Source organism: Podarcis pityusensis (genome assembly GCF_964106645.2).
Source record: "Podarcis pityusensis genome assembly, chromosome: 1".
NCBI classification, from domain to species: Eukaryota; Metazoa; Chordata; class Lepidosauria; order Squamata; family Lacertidae; genus Podarcis; species Podarcis pityusensis.
Genome location: NC_138028.1, coordinates 11,482,338 through 11,504,816, shown reverse-complemented (window position 1 = coordinate 11,504,816; position 22,479 = coordinate 11,482,338). Strand labels below are relative to the sequence as shown.

The 22,479-nt window shown below is 45.2% G+C and overlaps 1 long non-coding RNA gene across 2 annotated transcripts in view; it reads left to right on the top strand.

Moving 5' to 3' along the window:
* LOC308470368 overlaps positions 1–22,479 on the top strand; it is a 72,739-nt gene that overhangs the window by 43,808 nt on the left and 6,452 nt on the right. The window contains exons 2-3 of one of the 2 annotated variants that reach the window (XR_013982395.1): positions 15,129–15,309; positions 15,706–15,762. This is a non-coding gene — a long non-coding RNA (uncharacterized lncRNA). Of the gene's footprint in view, positions 1–15,009; positions 15,310–15,705; positions 15,763–22,479 lie in introns of those variants that run through there. The other variant, XR_013982396.1, reaches the window with a different exon arrangement.

The following is a 22,479-nucleotide window of genomic DNA, read 5'->3' as shown; positions in this document are numbered from 1 at the left end:
TCCCTCCGAGGCATCGACAACGTCCCACTCCTGCTTTCATGAAGACTTTAGAAAAGCAATAATAACTGGAAGCCAAACTGAACATTTGGCAGCAAACACACGCCACTGCAAAGCTTGTTGGAAGATTCAGGGCAGATAAAAGAAAGCACAGTCATACCTCATGTTACGTTTGCTTCATGTTATGTTCTTTCAGGTTATGTCCTGCAGCGACCCGGAAGGGTTACTTCCGGGTTTTGCCGCTCGCGCATGCACACAAGCGCCAAATCGCGCACCTGCGCAGATGCGGCATTTCAGGTTGCGCTCTTTTCATGTTGTGAATGGGCCTCCGGAACGGATCCCGTTCACAACCAGAGGTACCACTGTACTTCTTCATGAAGCGCTTAGTTAGATGATGGAACCTTCTCCCTCAGGATGCAGTGACAGCTCCTGACTCCTGCAGTGATTGGCTCCTGCTTCTTGGTTTCCCATGGGCATCTTGTTGGTCACAATGAGAACAGGATGCTGGGCTAGATGGGCCATTGGCCTGATCCAGCAGGCCCTTCTTGCATTGTTAGGTGGATGTGGTTTGGAGGAAACAGCCTCAAAGGCCAAATTAGTACCCTCTACTAAGCCCAAGCTGAGCCATGGGCTGGAGCCTCCCCATGCCTCTTCTATGGAACTGGTTCCATAGTGGAACTGCTCTTCCTGTGAGACAGTTCTCCCAATGCTAACCCTCCTAGCTTAGAGCTAGTCTTGTCCTTTCCAATGAGATCGCCCTTCACATTTTCAGAGGGCGCTGCAATGATGCTCCTTGTCAGCCTTCTGTTCTCCAGGCTAGATATACCCAGTTCCTTCTGCATAGGACTTGTTTTCCACACCACTGGCCATCCTCTGAACTGTTGCATCGGTCTTCATCCTTCTTCAAGTGCAGTGCCTAGAACTGAATACAAATTCAGCCTGGTTCTGTGGGGGAGGGGAGTGGGTGTTTGGGGAAGTTGTGATGTGAGGGAACTGTAACCCTTGAGGTCTCAGGGCGCAGTTTGGTGCATTCCTTCTGAAAGCATATGTCCATTATTTTCATTGTATAAACATAAAAAACCTTCAACAATGAACAAAAAGCAGTGAGGAGGTACAGAATTTATTTTTCCAATATAGGCCATTTCCTTTGATGTGCTAGTTTCTGTTTTGCAAGAGGTAAGCACTCTGTGTCATGCTAGGATATCCGACCAGACTTTGCTATGAGTCACTGGTGGTTGTGTACTGTCTTTTTTTATTGCAGCGGATGATAAGATGGTCCCAAGTTTCAGTAAAATAATCTTTGCATCTTTAGCTTCTAGCTAAAGGTCCGTATAGTAAAAGCTATGGTTTTCCCAGTTGTGATGTATGGAAGTGAGAACTGGACCATAAAGAAGGCTGATCGCCGAAGAATTGATGCTTTTGAATTATGGTGCTGGAGGAGACTCTTGAGAGTCCCATGGACTGCAAGAAGAACAAACCTCTCCATTCTGAAGGAAATCAGCCCTGAGTGCTCACTGGAAGGACAGATCCTGAAGCTGAGGCTTCAATACTTTGGCCACCTCATGAGAAGAGAAGACTCCCTGGAAAAGACCCTGATGCTGGGAAAGATGGAGGGCACAAGGAGAAGGGGACGACAGAGGACGAGATGGTTGGACAGTGCTCTCGAAGCTACCAACATGAGTTTGACCAAACTGCGGGAGGCAGTGGAAGACAGGAGTGCCTGGTGTGCTCTGGTCCATGGGGTCACGAAGAGTCGGACACGACTAAACAACAACAACAACAATTTGTTAGTTGCTTTGCTCATTTCTCTGCATTTGTTGCACCAATTACTTCTGGATACTTAGGAACATAGGAGGTTGGCTTGCCCAAAATTAGACCATTGACCAGTATTGTCCATTCCAGTTGTGCGGAACCTTTAACCCTCCAGATATTGCAGAACCACCAACAGCCCCAGTGAGGATGGCCAATGCCAGGGATGATGGAAGATGTTGTTCAGCAACATCTGGGTGGCCAAGGGTTCCTCACACTTGGCCTGCACTGACTGGCAGCAGCTCTCCAGAGTTTCAGGCAGGAAGATATTCCCAGTCCTACCTGGAAATGCCAGGATTCGAACCTGGGGCCTTCTGCATGCAGAGTAGATGCTGTGCCACTGAGCTACAGTCATCCCCTTAGACTTCTTGTAGTTTTGCGTTTCCTGCCTAGCTACTATAATAATGGTAGGTGTCAGGGCTGAGTACCGGTGACTTCCAGCTGAATAGAACCCTGGTTAAAAGTTATTAAAAATCGTTTTGGGATGTTAGCAGCGGCCTTGTGTTCTGAGGGAATTCAACTCTCCCAATCAGTTCAGGTGGTGAAATAAGCCCCTTCATAGAATCGGACCTTCTTTGGGGGGGTGGAAATCCACGTACAACTTGAAGTTGCCAATTTTAATTCCCGTACACTCTTTGGCCTGTTCCACCTTGTCCAACGAACTCTGAACAGTACCTAGAAAGTATCCATATTGTGCTTTACCTTTCTCCCACCCCTCTGCTGAATAAAAAATGACGTGCGATCTGATTCCCCCCCCAATGCATAAAACATGACTGCAGATAAGACATGTAGGAAATCAAGAACTGCGGTTTGTGCGCACACCTCCTTGTGATTATGCAGCCTCGCGGATGGCTGCGGAGGGAGAAGCGCTACCAACCATCTGTCTTGGGGAGAAGCTCCTTTCTTTCGGTGAAGTCGGCTGTGAAGTAATCGCGGGTCTCCCTTTCTTCTTAAACTATTATCTCTTTTCACTGTGAACTTGATTAAAATCCAGGGCACAGCGTGCAAACAAGCTTTGTAAATTTGTACTTGGACAAAAGGGAAGGGAAAGCGATCTGCCTGGTGGGGGGGTATTTTTGTAAAAGGGGGGGGCAGATAGGAAAGCAGAATGCGAGGCTATGTAACATGCACTTACCTGGATGCAAACTTCAATGGGGTCTCCATCTAGGAAAGGGGCTTTCAATTTTTCTTTGCCTACGGAGCCCAGTTATTCTGTATGAGATTCCCTGCACATTTATCATGGAGCCGGAGGGTGTTGCAGAGGATTTGGGGCATTTTCTGGGGTGTCAGTAAGTTCATCTTGGGCAACGGCCAGCTCTGTTGAGCTTCCCTGTTGACTAATAATAATAATAATAATAATAATAATTTATTATTTGTACCCCGCCCATCTGGCTGGGTTTCTCCAGCCACTCTGGGCGGCTCCCAACAGATTAGGAACAGAATAAAACATCAAATATTAAAGCTTCCCTAAACAGGGTTGCCTTCAGATGTCTTCTAAAAATCAGATACAGTCATACCTCATGTTACGTTTGCTTCATGTTACGATTTTTCAGGTTGCGTCCCAAGGCAACTCGGAAGTACCGGAAAGGGTTACTTCTGGGTTTCGCTGCTCGCACATGCGCAGTAGTGCTAAATTGCGCTTCGTGCATGTGCACAAGCACCAAATCATGCTGCGCACCTGCGCAGATATGGCACTTCAGGTTGTGGGCTTTTCATGTTGCAAATGGGCCGTTCGCAACCAGAGGTACTACTGTAGTTGTTTTATTTCCTTGACCTCTGATGGGAGGGTGTTCCACAGGGCGGGTGCCACCACCAAGAAGGCCCTTTGCCTGGTTCCCTGCAAAGGGGAGTTTAAAAAGAAAATCTAGTAGATATGTTCCAAAAAGCATCTTTTCTACAAAAGGGAGCTGTAATAGGAATTAAGGTGTTACCTGAATTGGGGCATGGAGGGAACAAGTACCAGGGAACACCGGTAGATAATCGAAAACTAGTCAGCAGCCATTTTGAGATCAGCCATAGAAAGAGTTGCCTCCTGTTGAACAGAATTTCTTCTGCGCTTCTGTTTCCCGTGACATAGATTTATAAAGTTTTAGTAATAAAGTGAATGTCACTGCCCTGACTTCTCATTTAATGCCGTTACTGAAACCATGCACGACCACAGAACAGAAAGATGAAAGATAAGCCTAGGTGAAAACTAAAACAAATACATATTGTGTATTTAAAAAGTAGGCGTGGAAGTCTGTGTCCTCTCCTGCTTATCTGTCCCTTGTTAACTTTCACCAACAAAGAACCTTTACTGTTTCCAGAGATGGGTGCCGCATTGGAAGACGGACATTGACAAACTGGAGTCTGTCCAGAGGAGGGCAACCAGGGGGATGTAAGGGGTAGATTAAAGCAAAATGCTTCATTGAGAAAGAGGAGGATTAGTTTGAGAAGATACTGAATTATTTGGGTAGGTTTGAACAATTTGGGGCAATTAAAATGTTAAAAGGTTAAATAAACCTTGTGGATGGAGGAGTGTTAACGTATATAAAATTGTGCATATGGTTGATTTGAATATTTATTATTAATTAAGTAGACCCAATGTATCAGCCGCCTGGGGGGTTTCACTGTTTGCTTTTTGGTTGTTGGTAAAAAATAAAAGATCACTGCAGATGGTGACAGCAGCCATGAAATTAAAAGACACGTGCTTCTTGGGAGAAAAGCAATGACAAACCTAGACAGCATCTTAAAAAGCAGAGACATCACCTTGCCAACAAAGGTCCGTATAGTTAAAGCTATGGTTTTCCCAAAAGTGATGTATGGAAGTGAGAGCTGGACCATAAAGAAGGCTGATCGCCGAAGGATTGATGCTTTTGAATTATGATGCTGGAGGAGAGTCCAATGGACTGCAAGATGATCAAACCTCTCCATTCTGAAGGAAATCAGCCCTGAGTGCTCACTGGAAGGGCAGATCCTGAAGCTGAGGCTCCAATACTTTGGCCACCTCATGAGAAGAGAAGACTCCCTGGAAAAGACCCTGATGCTGGGAAAGATTGGAGAGCACAAGGAGAAGGGGACGGCAGAGGACGAGATGGTTGGACAGTGTTCTCAAAGCTACCAGCATGAATTTGACCAAACTGCGGGAGGCAGTGGAAGACAGGAGTGCCTGGCGTGCTCTGGCCCATGGGGTCATGAAGGGTTGGACACGACTAAACAACAACAACAACAACAACAACAACAACAACAAAATAAAAATTTTAAACATAAAAAAAATTAAAACAAAATGCTGGAACTGTAAATGCAAATGAATGCCACAGACAAGAATGCAAACATTGCACCACCCCAACAGATCCTCCCGTCCAACTTTCCTTTGAGAACCTTGAAACCAATCAATGTTCTCCTTCCCCCTGGGATATCCTTTCCCCAGAAGGAGAGAACACCCCACCCGTTTACTTTTCCTACCCCTCTGAGCCACGCAGAGCTCCCATCTCCATCTGAACATGCTTTCCCTCTACAATGCACACAGAAACAATCCTGAAAGCCCCACCACTTCAAGGTTCCATTTATGTTCTTTCCTCCTCCTCGGTTACAAGTCAACCAGCCAGCACTAGATCTGGAGGGGGAGACACCCCCAAAATAAATCACATCACTAGCAGCAAGCAGGTGTTCCTAGGCTCCTGCACTATAAGTGTGTCCTTCTTCTGGGGAATGTAAGAAAGTAAAAAAGCTTCTGGGAAATGATATATAATGAGATGAAAAAGATGTTGAAATATACATTTATTAAAAAAAAACAGAAGCATTTTTACTTGGCATTGTAGGGGAGGGTATTAAGAGGCAGGATTGTAAATTGTTTTTATATGCAACAACGGCAGCAAGAATAGTATTGTCACAAAAATGGAAACAAGAAGAATTACCGACGAAAGAAGAGTGCCAAATGAAATTAATGGACTATGCAGAATTAGACAAACTGACAGGAAGGCTTCGAAACCTGCAGGACCAGAGATTCTTAGAGGACTGGAGTAAATATTTGAATTATTTGAAAAGCAATTGTAATAAACAGATTACACTAGTAGGACTGCAATAAGTTTTGTAAGGATGATTATATGAAATATTGCATGGAAGACTATGAAGAGAATTATTAGTTAAGGACAATTAAAAGTAATAGAGATTAAGAAATGCAGATTAAGTGATAAAGAACGGAAAATCTTCAGAGGTAGTTGACAGAAGTCTAAAATATTGTATAAGATAAGAATGTATGTTAAATGATTGTTGGAAATGATATGTTTAAAAATTAATAAAAATGTATAATAATAATAATAAAGTGTGTGTATTCCCCTTCTGAATAAAGGGGAAACAAAAACTCTGAGAACCAGTAAGGCTCTGGACAGGAAGAAAAGTTGAGTCATTTGGACAAAGGTTTATTAGGTACAACTGTAGGTCTTCCGGCGTAATGATATTCTAGATCAGTCTTCTCCAACCGGACCCCTCTAGCGAGGGCTGATGAAACAACTAAAACACTATGCAGCCATTTGTGTCCTCCATATTGGCTTTCCATTGGCTCATCTGGTTGGCCAATATGGGAACCAAGAAGCTGAGGCTTTTGCTCTGATCAAGTCTAGATCATGAGACTCCTAACCCCGGGGTTGCGGGTTCAAGTCCCGTGTTGTGCAAAAGATCCCTGGCATCGCAGGGGTTTGGAGTGGATGACCCTCATGGCCCCTTCCAAATCTGCAATTCTATATTCAGATCGTGGGACGTGGGTGGCGCTGTGGGCTAAACCACAGAGCCTAGGACTTCCCGATCAGAAGGTCGGCGGTTCGAACCCCCGCAACGGGGTGAGCTCTCGTTGCTCGGTCCCTGCGTCTGCCAACCTAGCAGTTCGAAAGCACGTCAAAGTGCAAGTAGATAAATAGGTACCGTTCCGGCAGGAAGGTAAATGGCGTTTCCGTGCGCTGCTCTGGTTTGCCAGAAGGGGCTTAGTCATGCTGGCCACATGACCCGGAAGCTGTACGCCGGCTCCCACAGCCAATAAAGCGAGATGAGCGCCGCAACCCCAGAGTCATCCGCGACTGGACCTAATGGTCAGGGGTCCCTTTACCTTTACCTTTATATTCAGATCCTAAACCTTACTGTATTTGACGTTTGGCTGTGGTTACTCGGCTGTGTGTACAACCGGTCGGAATTATACAGCCTCACAAAAGCAGAGAAGGCACAGCTGCTGGATGAGACCTGGGAGGAGTTTTAGTATATTTGATTAGGAAGTTTCAGTTACAGTGAGGGTGTTGCATGCTGCTGTGGTTATATAAAACTAGAGTTGGACATCTGGCTGATCTCTTTATGTTTTTGCCCCTTTCTTCTTCCTTGATATATGGGGGAGATTTATTGCTTGTGAATTGGGACACGGTGACTCACTCCGACAGAATGAGCTCGCCTGAGGGCACCGAAACCCTTTGTAAACATCCTTTTGTCAGGGACGCCCAGAGGTTTGCTGAGGCCTGGGGCAAAAAAACCACGAAGATTGCCTATTTATTACATTTGCATTCTATTCGTACTCTAAGTAACTTGGAGTGGTGTGGATAGAATTGTTCATTTTAGCTTGACACCAGCCCTGTGAGGTGGGCCAGGCCAAGCGACAGGGATTCACCCAAGGTTATCCAGAGAGGTGGGGTTTTTAGTTTTACTAACTCAGCAGGGAGTTGAGTCTCAGGGTGCGGAACAGCCTTACACTCGACCGCTGACTGTGCAGTGACCCAGAATGCAAACCCTGTGCAAACAGGGAGTTGACAGTACTTATTTACAGCTTTTCCATCAGGAGCTGTGCCCAAAGTGGCTTAGAACAAACATTCAAAACATCAAAACAGAGAACGCTGGAAATTCAACTATACAAAATACAGAACATGGCAGTAAATTCAAAATAATTTAGCAAACAGACTGAATTCAATACTACAGAAGAAAGAAAATCCAATCTAGGCTTAAGTACAAAAGTGTCTTTCACGGCCCAGAGGTGTAGGAAGGTCAGGTAGTACTCGGCGTGGAAAATTTCTTGTCACCCCCCCCCACATTGATTCCCCCCCCCCTGCAAAAATGGTTTTACGTTATTTCATATTTTCTTACAAAGGAATAATAATATATAAAAATTATTTTATTTCCCGCCCTCCCCGGCCGAAGTCGGGCTCAGGGCGGCTAACATCAGATACATAACATTGGTATAAAATCAAACAGTAGTTAAATTACCTCCTAAAAACATGTCAAAATCAAATTAAAGTCTAATTAGATGGCTTTCCGCAGGGTTAGGGTTGGGAACAGTAAGTGCTCCACTGAATTGAAATTGAAAGTAAACAGCTATTTTTGTGGAGGAGGGTCAAGATATTAACTAATATGCATGAAATTTCATATATAGCTATATAATCCCTAGTGTAGTAAGATAAGACATTTGGAGTATGTGTTTTCAAAAAAAAGTTTTTTATTAACTGCCCTAGTAGGGCAGTAATTGTTCCTTGATAATTTGACACCCCCCTCCATGATGGAACCTGGGGTGACTGCCCCCCACCTCCCTTCCTACGCCCCTGCCTTGGCCCACTATACCTGAAGGAGTGTCTCCACCCTCATCGTTCTGCCCAGACACTGAGGTCCTCCTCTGAGGGTCTTCTGGCTATTCCCTCACTGCAAGAAGTGAAGTTACACGGAACCAAACAGGGCCACCTTGGTAGCGACACCTACCCCATGGAATGCCCTCCTGTCAGATGTCAAGGAGATAAAAGAACCATACAACTTTTAGAAAACATCTGAAGGCAACCCTGTATCAGGATGTTTTTAATGTTTTATGTTGTGATGGCCTGGGATTCGGACTCAGAGCCTGAACCTGAGGAATCCCAGCCCGCACAGGAGTCCCTGCCTCCAGAACCAGCTGAGCCGGGGCTGGGGCCTGAGCCTGAAGGGTCCTCACTTGTGCTGGATCCTGAGGTGTAGGCACCAGCTGAGCCTGCTCTGGCCCCTGAGGTGATGGAGGACCCATTGCCTGCAGGTGCTCCACTCTCAGCCCCGTCAGAGGAAGCTGAGGTTGCCTCTGGGTCTGGTAACCCTCCAGCCTCTCCTGAGCTGCAGAGGCTCAGGGCAGAGAGGCGGAGGGAACTAAGTTCCCACAGGAGGAGTGCTTGCCTCCAGGCCAGGAGAGGCGAGTCGCCTGTGGGCCAGGGCCGCCCTATGCCTCAGGGCAGATAAAAGCCAGTCAGCCCCAGTCCCAAGTTGCGGGAGCAATGTTGTTGCTAGCCTGTTCCTGCCTGCACCCTGTCCTGCTCTTCTGCCAGAGTTCCTGACCCCACCCGACTCCCCGCATTGGACCCAGCTACAGCTTTGACGGACAGCCTCCATACCGCACCATTGACCTCGTACTAGACTTGGACCTCGCCTCTTGGTTAGCCCCTGGGACCAGCACAGATGTTTTACTAAGTTTTTATATGTGCTGTAAGCTGCCCAGAGCGTCTGGGGAAACCCAGCCAGATGGGTGGGCTATAAATTATTATTATTATTTCTGAGCTTCCTGGAAGTACCGACTGCTGGTGCAGGTCCTATTGCCCTTCGAAAACGATGGTTCAGCTTTGTGAATGTCCCTGATCCAGCTCACAACTGTTGCCTGTGTAACCGTTCCAAACCAACGGAGCAGCAACTGGAAGTAGCTGCTGTTGTGCATCTGACTCACTCAGCTCACTTCGCTGTATGAGCAGGATCCTATCAGTGGCAGATCAAGCCTCAGTCTTGCCTGAAGCTGCCTCTTTGCAGCCCCGGCACAGACCTCACAAGCTCTTCTCCATCTTTGAATTTGCATGAATAAGACGATGTGCCACGAGTCTGTTGCTTGAAGATATCCTGCTCTGCCCTCCCTACAGCAATTCAGGCAGACTCCCGAAACAGGAAAAGGAACCTCAAGGAAGCATCGGAGAATGCCAGTCTTCAGCTATCTCCAAAGCTTGTCTCGTCTTGCCTCTCTCTTTGAATGATCTTTACTTTGGGAATGGAAGATTCCAAACTCTTCTCCATGGTGGGCCAGGTAAAAAGTTATTTGAGGTCACCATGCCTGCACAACCCCCTGTTGTTGTTTTCACCAGTAAAGGGCCTTCGGACACCTTTCCTGTGGTTGGCAACTACTGAAGTTAGAGGTGATTGAAGAACAAACAAACAAACAATAAACAGATAAGAACATTGGCAGGATTATTGTAATAACCTGCAGTTTTATAAGAGTATCTATTTAAAGCAGATGAATAAAGGAGTAAATTAAGTTATTTTGGATATGCAGAAAATATTGACAAAGTAAATTTAACAAATAGCAGAAAGGGGGGGGAAGGAAGTCAAGTTTTGAAATGTTAAAATGATTGCAAAAATTATTGAAATGTATAAAATTGAAAATCACAAAAAAGAACTTGATATCTGTCATTTGGTTGAGGGCTATCCTGGGCTTGACACAATCACAGTTATAAAAGGCAACCCTCATTCTATTATCGATATGGGATTGTAAGGAGGCCGCGATTTCCATCAACGCCATACCCTTTCCTCTGCAGTTCAGTTTCCGCTAAAACCTATGTTGTTTGTATCAGTGCCCGCTATGGCCAAAGCTAATGTAATTAATTATGTAATTATTCACACAATCAATTTCAATGCATTTCAACGGGAGGGGAAACAATAAAAAAGAATGCAAAAAACTGCATTATTTGCATAACCTTTGCAGACAAGACGGCAAAAGCTGCTCATACTCACTTGCATAATTTTCATTCCTGACCTCCGACAAACATGCAAATTGTTGATCTTTCCACTCCTATTTCTGTTTGCAATGGCCCATCCAGCCCAGCATCCTGTTATCACAGTGGCCAACCAGATGTCTGTGTGAAACCCTCTAGCAAGACCTGAGCGCAAGAGCCCCCACCTGCCCCACCCCCATTGGGTTCCAACAGCTGGTATACAGATGTGTGGCTGCTTCTGACTCCACAGTCAGAAGCACAGGCATCACGGCACTGACAGCCTTATCCTCCATGAAGTTCTCCAGTCCTGAGCCAGCCTGGATAGCGCAGTTGGTTAGAGCATGGTGCTGATAATGTCAAGGTTGCGGGTTCGAGCCCCCTATGGGACAGCTGCATATTCCTTGTATTGCAGAGAGATGATCCTCAGGGTCCCTTCCAACTCTACATATCTATGACTTTATTATTCTATTCTATTTTATTATTATTTTTCAATATTTTTAATTAGCAATTTCAACATAACAAAGTATCAAAACATATCCGATTCATTATTTTTTCACCTTCCCCCCTCCCCATCAAACCCTCCCAACCAGAGACTTCCCTCAGCTCCTGTTTCTGATTTCTCCACACATATTATTCTCTGCATATTGTAAAATTGTAGAAATCTTTATATTATCAGTCTACTATGTTAACAATCAATAAATTTGTGTATGTTTATTCGAAACCTGCCAAAGAGTCCAGTTCATTTTGTTGTCTTTTAAAGTAATTTGTAAAAAGTTCCCGTTCTTTTTTGAAATCACAGTTGTCCTTCTCTCCCGCAGTTCGTATGTCAGTTTAGCCAGTTCTACATAGTTCATCAATTTCCCTTGCCACTGTTCAGGACAAAAGACTTTATTATTCTATTTTAAATCCATCCAAGTTGTCTCCTGTGGGAGCATGTTCCATACTTTAACTAGGCATGATGTGAAGAAGAACTTTATTTTACTGTGAATCTCTCAACATCCAGCTTCATTGAATGTTCACGGGTTGGCTGGACGCTGGACTAAATGGACCTTCCATCTGATTCCGCAGATAACTCCTCACATGTTCTTACATATAGACTGTTTCATAAATATAAACCACGCTTTGCTTCCTCTGTACATCAAGCCCACCTCATTTTAACATTTTTGGAGAATATGGTCTCTCGACCCTTTAAATAGCTCTCTCCCCCCCCTCACCGTAACCAGTCAGCTGTCCTCCTCATTCCTGCAGGTCAGACCTGTGGGCTCTTCCTGATGAGACACATGCAACCTGACCCCCACCTCCCCCCTCTCCCCACCCAGCTGTTCCTCCTTCGTTTCCCTTGCCTGGATCTAGTCAAAGTCACTCTGGCGAATTCTTTACGCCTCTCAACATACAAGAGGAAGGGCAATGGGGTTAGAGGGCAGGGTATTTTAAACAAGTCTCGGGCGGGGGGAGGGAAAGAAAGAATCTTCTGACACAAAAGAAACATGTGGGATTTATTGGGACAGATTGCAAAATGGAATGAATAATTGGTGGATGGTAGTCCGGACTGATAGGTGTACAGTTAAGACTTTTGGACAGACAGGCTGGGTTTCTAGTCTTACCTGGGTGCTGGCCGCTTAGCACCGAAATCAATATCCATGCTGGGCCAGTTTGGTTTTTGCTTTGCTTCTTAGCCTTTGGGTGAAAGACTCTCTGCACCTTCTCCAATTTCAGCTGTCTTCATAGGTAAAGGGACCCATGATCATTAGGTCCAGTCCTGGCTGACTCTGGGGTTGCGGCCCCATCTCACTTTATTGGCCGAGGGAGCCGGCGTACAGCTTCCGGGTTATGTGGCCAGCATGACTAAGCCGCTTCTGACGAACCAGAGCAGCGCACGGAAATGCCGTTTACCTTCCCGCCGGAGTGGTACCTATTTATCTACTTGCACTTTGACGTGCTTTCAAACTGCTAGGTTGTCAGGAGTAGGGACCGAGCAACGGGAGCTCACCCCATCATGGGGATTCGAACCGCCGACCTTCTGATCGGCAAGCCCTAGGCTCTGTGGTTTAACCCACAGTGCCAGAAGGACTGAAGCTGAAAGGGAGAGAGCCCCTTGAGAATGTCCCTTGCCTGAAATTGGAGAGCCACCACTAGTCCATGGGCTTAGTTCGACCTAACAGGCCTCTCTATTTGGCCTACGAGGCCATTCCAGCCCAGCTATGCCCACCTGCCTTATACTTGATGTTGTAAATAATGCCAGATGTGGGAAGGTACAGCCAAAAGGGGCTTTGCTGGAACCACCAATCAGTGCTTGCGAAGCCCCTTTCAAGGCGCAGGATAAGATGCTGCACATCGCTTTGGACAGGGCTTCTGAAAGCCAACGATGAGCTGTTTTGTTTTTTTTAAAATAATTTTTATTAACCGACCAATCAAATCAAATCAAATCACATCACATAAATTCCAAATTACAAAGCCGAATTTTAAATTTTTCTTGGGGGTACCCATATTTCAAGTTCCAAAGGGGATCCAATCATCTTCTTGCTGCTGCATTAATGTCCACAAATCTGTCCAAATAATGTTCATAATTCTATCCAGTCCTATCTTGCTGTTTCCCACATCTCATCTTGTTATTTTCATATATTTTTCCTTTTTCTTTGTGACCTCTTCTGATAATCTCCTTAAGCAGGTAAAAACAAGTTGTAATCCTGTGTGAATTTTTCCGTTCATCCAATAGCCATATCGAGATGGTTTCCATATATCATCACTTCCATAAATAAAAGCACTCTTTCCATCATTAATCTTCGCAAATCTGTCGCCTTCTTTAGTCCTCTGAGGAGGTTCGCCCGCAGTATAAAAACAAATCCATTCCTCCTCCCAGACATAAATCTTTCGACAGAACTTGCCAAAATGGAGACGCTGTTATTTACTGCGTCATCCCAAAGCTCTTGTACTTTCCTCGATCTCCTTAAAACATGCTTTGGTTAGAATTTATCTCCGCACAGTCTTAAATCATCCAGTTTAGGTCATTTAAGCGGCATTTCTGACTTGTGAGGGGGGATTATTGGTTAATCACATAGAAGAAAGAAAGAAAAGTCCCCCCCCCCATCCAGTCCCACTGCCGACATACCGAGCCTTGATGTGTCTTCTCATGATATATTCCTGTTTGTCCGACCCGTCTTCTTTCACAGAGGTCCCTTCAATTAGCAGTCTTTACTCCCCATTCTTCACTTGAAATATGTGCATTTGCTTCTTCCTAATTGTTTATTTTCAAGTTGCTGCAGCTAGTGGCGCGAATCAGAGACAGCGTCCAGGAGAGCCGAAGTCCACACAAGGGCATTCTGCCTAGTGCCCTCACCCCCTCAAATCTGGGGGTGATTTATGGGCACAGCAGGCAAGGGCAGTCCCCCCCCCATTCCCTTGGGGGGCAGGGAGGCTGCATACTCCCATAACAGCCTCTTAATTACCTCGTGTGGGTCGGAGAGATGTTATTGTCGGCCATCTTCCAATGCGCCCCTAGTGGCACCCCCACGATGAGCTGGTTGATGGTGTTTGGAGAGGTGCTTCTGAAGACCCCTGTGGACAAAAATAAATAAATCCCTTGATGTCATTGAGATGTCAGGTGACAGACAGGTGGAGGCCTCCTCCTACCTGTCCAATTTGGCTTGGCAGGTGTGAGGAAGATAACAGTCTGGCCCACTTCCCCATCCTTATATACAGTGGTACCTTGGGTTAATAACTTCATTCCGGAGGTCGGTTCTTAACCTGAAACTGTTCTTAACCTGAAGCACCACTTTAGCTAATGGGGCCTCCTGCTGCTGCCGCGTTGCTGCTGCGCGATTTCTGTTCTCATCCTGAAGCAAAGTTCTTAACCCGAGGTACTATTTCTGGGTTAGCAGAGTCTGTAACCTGAAGCATCTGTAACCTGAAGCATATGTAACCTGAAGCGTATGTAACCCGAGGTACCACTGTATATACCGTATAAAGGCACCACCTTGTCCAGTGACTTTCATTCCAAGGAAACACAAACCAAGGTATGTGTTGGCACTCCTGGAACAGAAGGTAGGAGTGTCTTTGTTTAGAGGATTCCATCAATAACCTTGATATAAATGCAATGGTTAAATGAATTAATTCAATGTGCTTAAGACCCACTTTTCAAATCTTAGGTGGATGGGCAGGAACTTCCTTCGATGCTCCTCTGCCCTCCCCCAACTAAAATTTAAGAATATCTGAAGAGGGCTTATCTGTATGCACTAGCAGGGGCATACATTGTTTTCTAAAAAATAAATGAGAAGCCTGCATGTACTAAACACAAGGTTTAGTGGAGACCTTTTTCTGAATAGATTAAAAAAAAAAAAAGCGCAATTTTTCATTACAGAAGATGAGTCAAGGAAAGAATGTGTGGCTAATTCAGATGAGAGGGGACCCTGGGGCGGGATTTGGAGACATGTTAATGCAAACACTTGGGAAGTTATCAAAGTGATATTATCATCTCTTGAACGTGTTTCGCAGCTTGAAAACAGCCTTGCATAATTGCATCTGAAATATAAAGGGAAAACAACCAGAGATATTATGTCTCTTCGCAAGGCTGTGCCTAATTTCCTCCTCTCTGATGATTCTGTTTTCCAGGCTCTCTACAGTTTTCGACAAAATCCTTCAGCAGCATCTGGCTAATGTTGCTTTCTGAAATGCTACATTGAAGACAAAGGTTAAATTTAAAGAGACTTCCCTGTGGCTTCCTTCCAATGTAACAGTTTGCTGGATGGTTGTACAATCAATGATGCTGAGTCACCTGTTTGTCTTGTGCCAGGTAGGTTGTCCAATTTCTTTCAATAATTATCATATATACTGAGCTGCTTGTATGTTTATGTCCCTTTTAAAAATAAATAAAGAAGAAGAAGCACTTTTTGGGTTGGGAGAGCAGTTACAAAACAGCTCTGGGGGTTGGCCTGGAAGGGGTGTTGGTGACAGCATGGGTACTATGCAACTGACACTGTGCACTGTTAATGTCTACTGTTAATATTGCCTTCAGCTGATTCCCCACACTCCAGAGCTCAGTCTGGGAGATTTCAATGTGCGTTTTTAAATTTTATTTTGGAAAATAGCAGGTATGCAATATCTAGAAGAGATCCACGTCTTGCAGCATAAGATTCTAGAATTCCGAGCTTATCTTAGTTTGTCAACATCTGCATTATTTCTCTTGCAGGTGCTCCGGAGTCGACGCTTCTGATCCATGAATCAAAAATGTAGCAGAATGTTCAAGGTATGTTTGCACTGAATCCAAAAATACTGCTTTCAAACTATCCCTAGTGCCATACCAAAATTATTAGAACATAGCTCAGTTGGTTAGAGCCTGGTGCTGATAATGGCAAGGTTGCAGGTTTGATCCCTGCATGGGACAGCTGCATATTCCTGCATTGCAGGGAGTTGGACTAGACCAGCCTTTCTCAACCTGTGGGTCCCCAGATGTTGTTGAACTACAACTCCCATCACCCCTAGCTAGCAAGACCAGAGCTCAAGGATGATGGGAGTTGTAGTCCAATGACATCTGGGGACCCACAGGTTGAGTACCACTAGAGGATCCTCAATGTCCCTTCCAACTCCAAGTTCTATGATTCTATAATTCTATAAAAAGAGCCTGCCTGCTGGGTGAGACCAATGGCCCATCTAGTCCAGCTTCTGGTTCTCATAATGGCCAACCAGATGCTATGGGAAGCCCGAAAGCAGGGCCTGAATGCAACAGTTCTCTCCCCACCTGTGGTTCCCAGCACATGGTATTCAGAGGCGCACTGCCTCCAATGGTGGACTTGGAACATAGCTATCATGGCAAATAGCCACCGATAGCCTTACCCTCCACAAATTTGTCTAATCCACTTTTCAAGCCATCACAGCTGGCACCCAAGTCTCCATCTTGTAGAGTAAATTCCATAATTTAACTACAGTCATACCTCGGGTTGAATGCGCTTCAGGTTGAGCACTTTCGCGTTGCGCTCCGCGGCAACCTGGAAGTAACGGAGCGCGTGACTTCCGGGTTTCGCCGCTCGCGCATGCGCAGACGCACAAAATGACGTCACGTGCATGCACGGAAGCGGCAAAACGCAACCCGCACACGCGCAGACGCACCATCGCGTCTTACGTTCCATTCAGGATGCGAACGGGGCTCCAGAACGGATCCCGTTCTCATCCCGAGGTACCACTGTATGTGGAGAAGTCCTTCCTCTCATCTGCCCGAAACCTTTCAACATCCATCTTGATTGGATGAGTTCTACTATTATGGCAGAAGGAGCCAGCCTTCCTTCTAAGAGTCTTTGATGTTACTTTTCCTTGATGCCCAAAATCTTTCCAAATCCATTTGATTAGCTGGGCATCTTGCTTCGTTGCCCCCACACGATGTTCTCTGGCTCCATCTCGGTTTTCCTGTGTGATTATGTCCAAGAAACACCCTGTCTCCTTGTGCCTCGGTTCCTCCATTTGTTACCTGTCATTTATAGAAACCTGCCATTATTAGTGTAAAGGTCAGAGGAAAAAATGACTAACGGCCGAAGTGCGAAACAATATTCAGCCCAGAACTGTTTTCTGGGGTGTAATGTATGTGTCTCTCCTGTTTCTTGGAGCGATGGCTGGGCCAAATACAATGTAAAGGAAATGTCCTTTCATCTAATATTAACAATCAGAGTCCGGGAGAGGGGAGGGGGAGGCGGATTGACCTTAACGTGAACATAATTCAAATGAGTAATAATTTCCTGCTATTTTAGGGCAGCCTTCAATAAATTTATTGTTCTGCAGTTTCATAAGGTTAGGCTGGGTTGCTGGGAAAGCTGATATTGCTTATCAGGCTTGCGCCCAGGCATTATGGTCTCATGAATAGCGCCCTCAGGCTTGTCACTGCTGGCGATTGAATTGATACTGGCTCCGGGGGAACCTGGGGAGGACCCCGGTTTCTCAAGGATTGCAATGAGATAATAAGGCTGGTTCACACAGTCGGGAATGGAGGAAAGCTGTAAACAGAATGGGGCTCAAGCACACAGGCTTACCCACCCCCACACATTGCAATTTGTAACGTGTACATCAGCTATAGGGACATATAGGTGTACACACATAGGGACGGGGGAATCTGCCAGTTTCAGTTTATCTGTTTCTCATTTCTCCTGGCCTTAAGTCCAGCTCTCCTCATCTCCACTTTGTTGTTGTTTAGTTGTTTAGTTGTGTCCGACTCTTCATGATCCCATGGACCAGAGCATGCCAGGCACTCCTGTCTTCCACTGCCTCCCGCAGTTTGGTCAAACTCATGCTGGTAGCTTTGAGAACACTGTCCAACCATCTCGTCCTCTGTCGTCCCCTTCTTCTTGTGCCCTCCATCTTTCCCAACATCAGGGTCTTTTCCAGGGAGTCTGGCCAAAGTATTGGAGTCTCAGCTTCAGGATCTGTCCTTCCAGTGAGCACTCAGGGCTGATTTCCTTCAGAATGGAGAGGTTTGATCTTCTTGCAGTCCATGGGACTCTCAAGAGTCTCCTCCAGCACCATAATTCAAAAGCATCCATTCTTCAGCCATCAGCCTTCTTTATGGTCCAGCTCTCACTTCCATACATAACTACTGGGAAAACCATAGCTCTAACTATACGGACCTTTGTTGGCAAGGTAATCGCCACATCCGCTTGCAATTAAAAAGCAGCAAGAAGTCATTGCACAAATTCATCAGCGTTTGCGTGCAAATTTCTCCTAATGTACACATTCGTATATGGTTTTGCTTAATAGACACGTTTTCTGATTTCCTCTGATGTATTGAATTTCTAGAATGTTATTTTCATGAATATATGGATTTCTGTGCACTTTGCTTGACCACAGAACTGCGCTGCAAAACTTGCAGAAGGTTGATTTTTGAAAGATGGGCTGTGTTTCAGCTGGCGTATTGTTTTGGAAAAAGGTGAACCTGGTAGATTCACCTTTGAATGTGCACAGAATGAAATCTGAGTCTTGTCTTTTAGATTCTAGGACTGCAGGCAGAGGCTGGCTTGCTTGTTATTGATCTTATGGCGGCTTGTCATGGTGGCTATGATCTACCTCTACGGTTGGAGGCAGTTGCTGGGAATCAGAAGTGTGTGTGTTTGTGTGTGTGCACGTGTGCGCAGAGGGCGAGGAGTTCTGTTGAACTGATTCAGCTACAGGGCTCTTCTTATGTACATGCAGGTCCCACTTAACAAACACAATGCGTTCCCTGGAAAGTGTTCATTAGACAAGTGTTCACATAAAGTCCACAATTTCCATTGATTCCTATGGGAACTTTTCTAACCTGTCCTTTGTCTGATCTCTTGCTCTGCTTCCTCCATGGCTTCTTCCTGAAAAGGCTTCAGCCAACCAGCAAAAGAGAGGCAATGGGAATTTTTTTTAAAAAAATCTTTCCTGCTCTCTGATTTGTCCGATCTCCCTCCCTGTGATGGCCTGGGACTCGGGCTCAGACTCAGAACCAGAGTCGTCTCAGTCTGCACTGGATCCTTTGCCTCAGGCATCATCTGAACCTAGTCTGGGGCCTGATTCTGAAGTCCCAGTCTGCACAGGTTCCCCTGCAACAAATACCACCTGGGCCGAGTCAGGGGCCTGAGCCTGCCCTGGCTCCAGATGCGGGGATTACCTCGTTGCCTTCAGCCGGGCAATCATGTACAGCTGCTCCACTACCAGTTGGGTCAGGAGAGGCTGAGGCGGCCTCTGGGTCTGGTAACCCACTGACGTCTCCCGAGCTGCAGAGACTCAAGTCTGAGAGGAGGAGAGACCTGAGTACTCGCAGGAGGAATGCTCGCCTTTGGACGAGACAGGGAGGCGAGTCACCGGGGGATCAGGACTGGCCGTTACCCCAACAAAGATAAAAGGCTGTCGTACCCCGCCCCAGGTTGCGGGAGCAACATTGCTGAATGCCAGATCCTGCCTGAGATCCTGTACCTGTCCTTGCCTGGTTTCCTGCCTCGTGTCCTGCCTTGACCCTGTCAGACTGACTCCTAGCAGAACCTCCAGATTCTGGACCGGACCTGGACCACGGTTCTCAGGTTTCCCCTGGGCCCAGCACACTCCCTCACCTCCCTGCATAGTTTCTGCCTGAAAATGGCTGCCACCAACCAGCAAAGCACAAGCAAGTAAGGAAGTGGGAAAATTCTGCCTGTTCAGATATCTGAATATGCAAAGTGTAAAGCGAGGTTTGGGCATCATTCTTTATGTTTGGATATCTGAATTTTTGCACAACAAGCAGGTGGATAGCAGGACCTGCATGTACAGTACCTATGATAGCAAAGAAGTGCTTATAACACCCTAAGGAACTATGTTAGTCTGCTTACTTTAAACAGTCAGGCAGCATTGTGGCTTGGCAACTGCCCCATGTCAACAATCTGGAGCCTTCTTGGGGAGGCCCGCAGGGCTGCCTGCAGACTGGTCAGTGGCTGGCAGACCTGGGTACAGGGATTCCCCAGGGCACAGGGCCAACTGGCTGATGAGACCATAATGGTGCCTTCCTGGATCAGACCAAAGGACTGTCTTCTCTAACATCCTGTTTCTTACACTGGCCAGTAATATCCAAGGGAACACGATGACCAAGTACAACAATGCGATGTCAATATAAACTCTTTATATAATCTGTACAGAACACCGAACAGTATGAAATATATAAATTATCCACCATCTCTTGAAAACATAGAACATATTTGGTTCCATGTTTATTTGGCACTATGTTGTCAAGAGAATCCATCAAGAGTGCATATTTTGTGATTTTCAGAGATTTATAAGATTTCCGTTTATTTGGTTTTGCAGAGAGTGCATAATTTATATATTTCATACCGTTCAGTGTTCTGTACAGATTATATAAAGAGTTTATATTGACATCGCATTGTTTTACTTGGTCATCGTGTTGCCTTGGATATTACTGATAATTGTTTGCAACACAGGGGTTTAATTGTTTGGTTACTTATTGTCTTACACTGGCCAGCCAGATACTTATGAGAAGCTCGTAATAAACAGCAGCTTTCTCCTGCTTGTGATTCCCAGTGACAGATATCGGAGACATGCTGCCTTTGACAAGGGAGGTAATAAATAGCCACCAGGAATAGCAGCCACTGATTGCCTTAGCCTCCACGAATTTTCTATTCCCCTTTTAAAACCATCCGCGTTTGCCATCACCAACTTGTGGGAGCAAATCCCATTGTCGAAGAAGTGTGCAAGATGGGTTGGGAAATGGTTTGGTTTTCAAGACAGCGTAGCTGCTGCATTTTCAAGCACACACTACGGGGAAAACCATAGTTTTAACTACACGGACCTTTGTCGGCAAGGCGATGTCTCTGCTTTTTAAGATGCTGTCTAGGTTTGTCGTTGCTTTTCTCCCAAGAAACAGGCGTCTTTTAATTTCATGACTGCTGTCCCCATCTGCAGTGATCATGGAGCCCAAGAAAGTAAAATCTCTCACTGCCTCCATTTCTTCCCCTTCTATTTGCCAGAAGGTGATGGGCCCAGTGGCCATGATCTTTGTTTTTTTGATGTTGAGCTTCAGACCATATTTTGCGCTCTCCTCTTTCACCCTCATTAAAAGGTTCTTTAATTCCTCCTCACTTTCTGCCATCAAGGTTGTGTCATCTGCATATCTGAGGTTGTTGCTATTTAAAAAAAAATTATGAACCCTTAAAATACATGTTTGTATGTTATTTTCACTAAATGTGCATTTTTAAATGCGTACTTTACCCCCATTCAACGCAACTTTCTACACAATACTTGGCTGAAGAAGCTGCACTGCAAAGTCTGGGGTAGTATGAATTTAGGAAGATGGCTGTGTTTCGGTTCGTGCGTATAGTTTCAGGAATTCTGAAGTTGGTGGTTTAACGTTTAAATGCCAATGGAACTGAATTTCTCCCCCATCGCTCTTCGCCAGCCGTGCAGTGCAATTCCACTTTAAAAAGCAAGAGAGGAAACCTTTTCTTGTTTCAGATCAGAGCCATTGTTTAAGCTTCCTGTTGTTATTATTCCGACACAAAGAATTTTAGGTCTTGGCTGCCGACATTCCAAAGCGACCCTCGGGTTCTAAACAATGTTTCACCCTAGGAATGTTTTCCATCTTGGAATCACATCATCTGCATTTTTTTTGTAATAATAATAATGAAAAAAACAATCTGGATATCTTTCATGTGGGTATATTTTATTAAAATATCGGCGTCCCTCCCCCCCAATTAAGAAACTGTTCTTTTCATCATCATTAAATTAGTTCGATAACAATGTGAGTTTATTTTTATTTCTAAGTAGGATTTATTTTACCCTTGCAACTAAATGTCCTTTCGTTTGGCTATAACAAGTTTTGGCTGCATCCTCCGCCAGAAATAGAACCCAAAATAGCACCCGGAAATGAATCAATAAAATGCTATTTTCCTTTGCATTTTATGAATTGCATGTCACTTGCATGTTGTTGCTGTTTTGAAAAAGAAACACACAGAAATGACACATTTTCTAAAAAGAAAATAAGGAAATCATCTGTAGACTGTGCTTACCCAAATAGAGCTTTTTGATAGACTTGAGACTGTCAATTTTTTTTAAAGTAGAAGCTGCAATCCTAAACACACTCACTAGTGTAGAAGACCCAGTAATCCCAATGGGGCTTTCTTTTAAGCAAATATGCATAGGATTTTGCTGTAAGGGGTCGGATCTTAGTTTAAAAACTTTGAAAAGTTCAGCCTTGTAGGTGTATAATTAACCTGGAGAGGAACTAGGACAGGCAAAGCAAACTCGGCCCTCCAGATGTTTTGGGACTACAACTCCCATCATCCCTGACCACTGGTCTTGTTAGCTAGGGATGATGGGAGTTGTAGTCCCAAAACATCTGGAGGGCAGAGTTTGCCTATGCCTGAACTAGGAGGAGAAATGGATATTAGGCCAGAGAAAGTTCCAGAAAGACAGAAAGAAAATGGCAGGTGGGAAACCGAATCAGTACCTCCAGCACCTGAAAAGTTTGGACAACTAA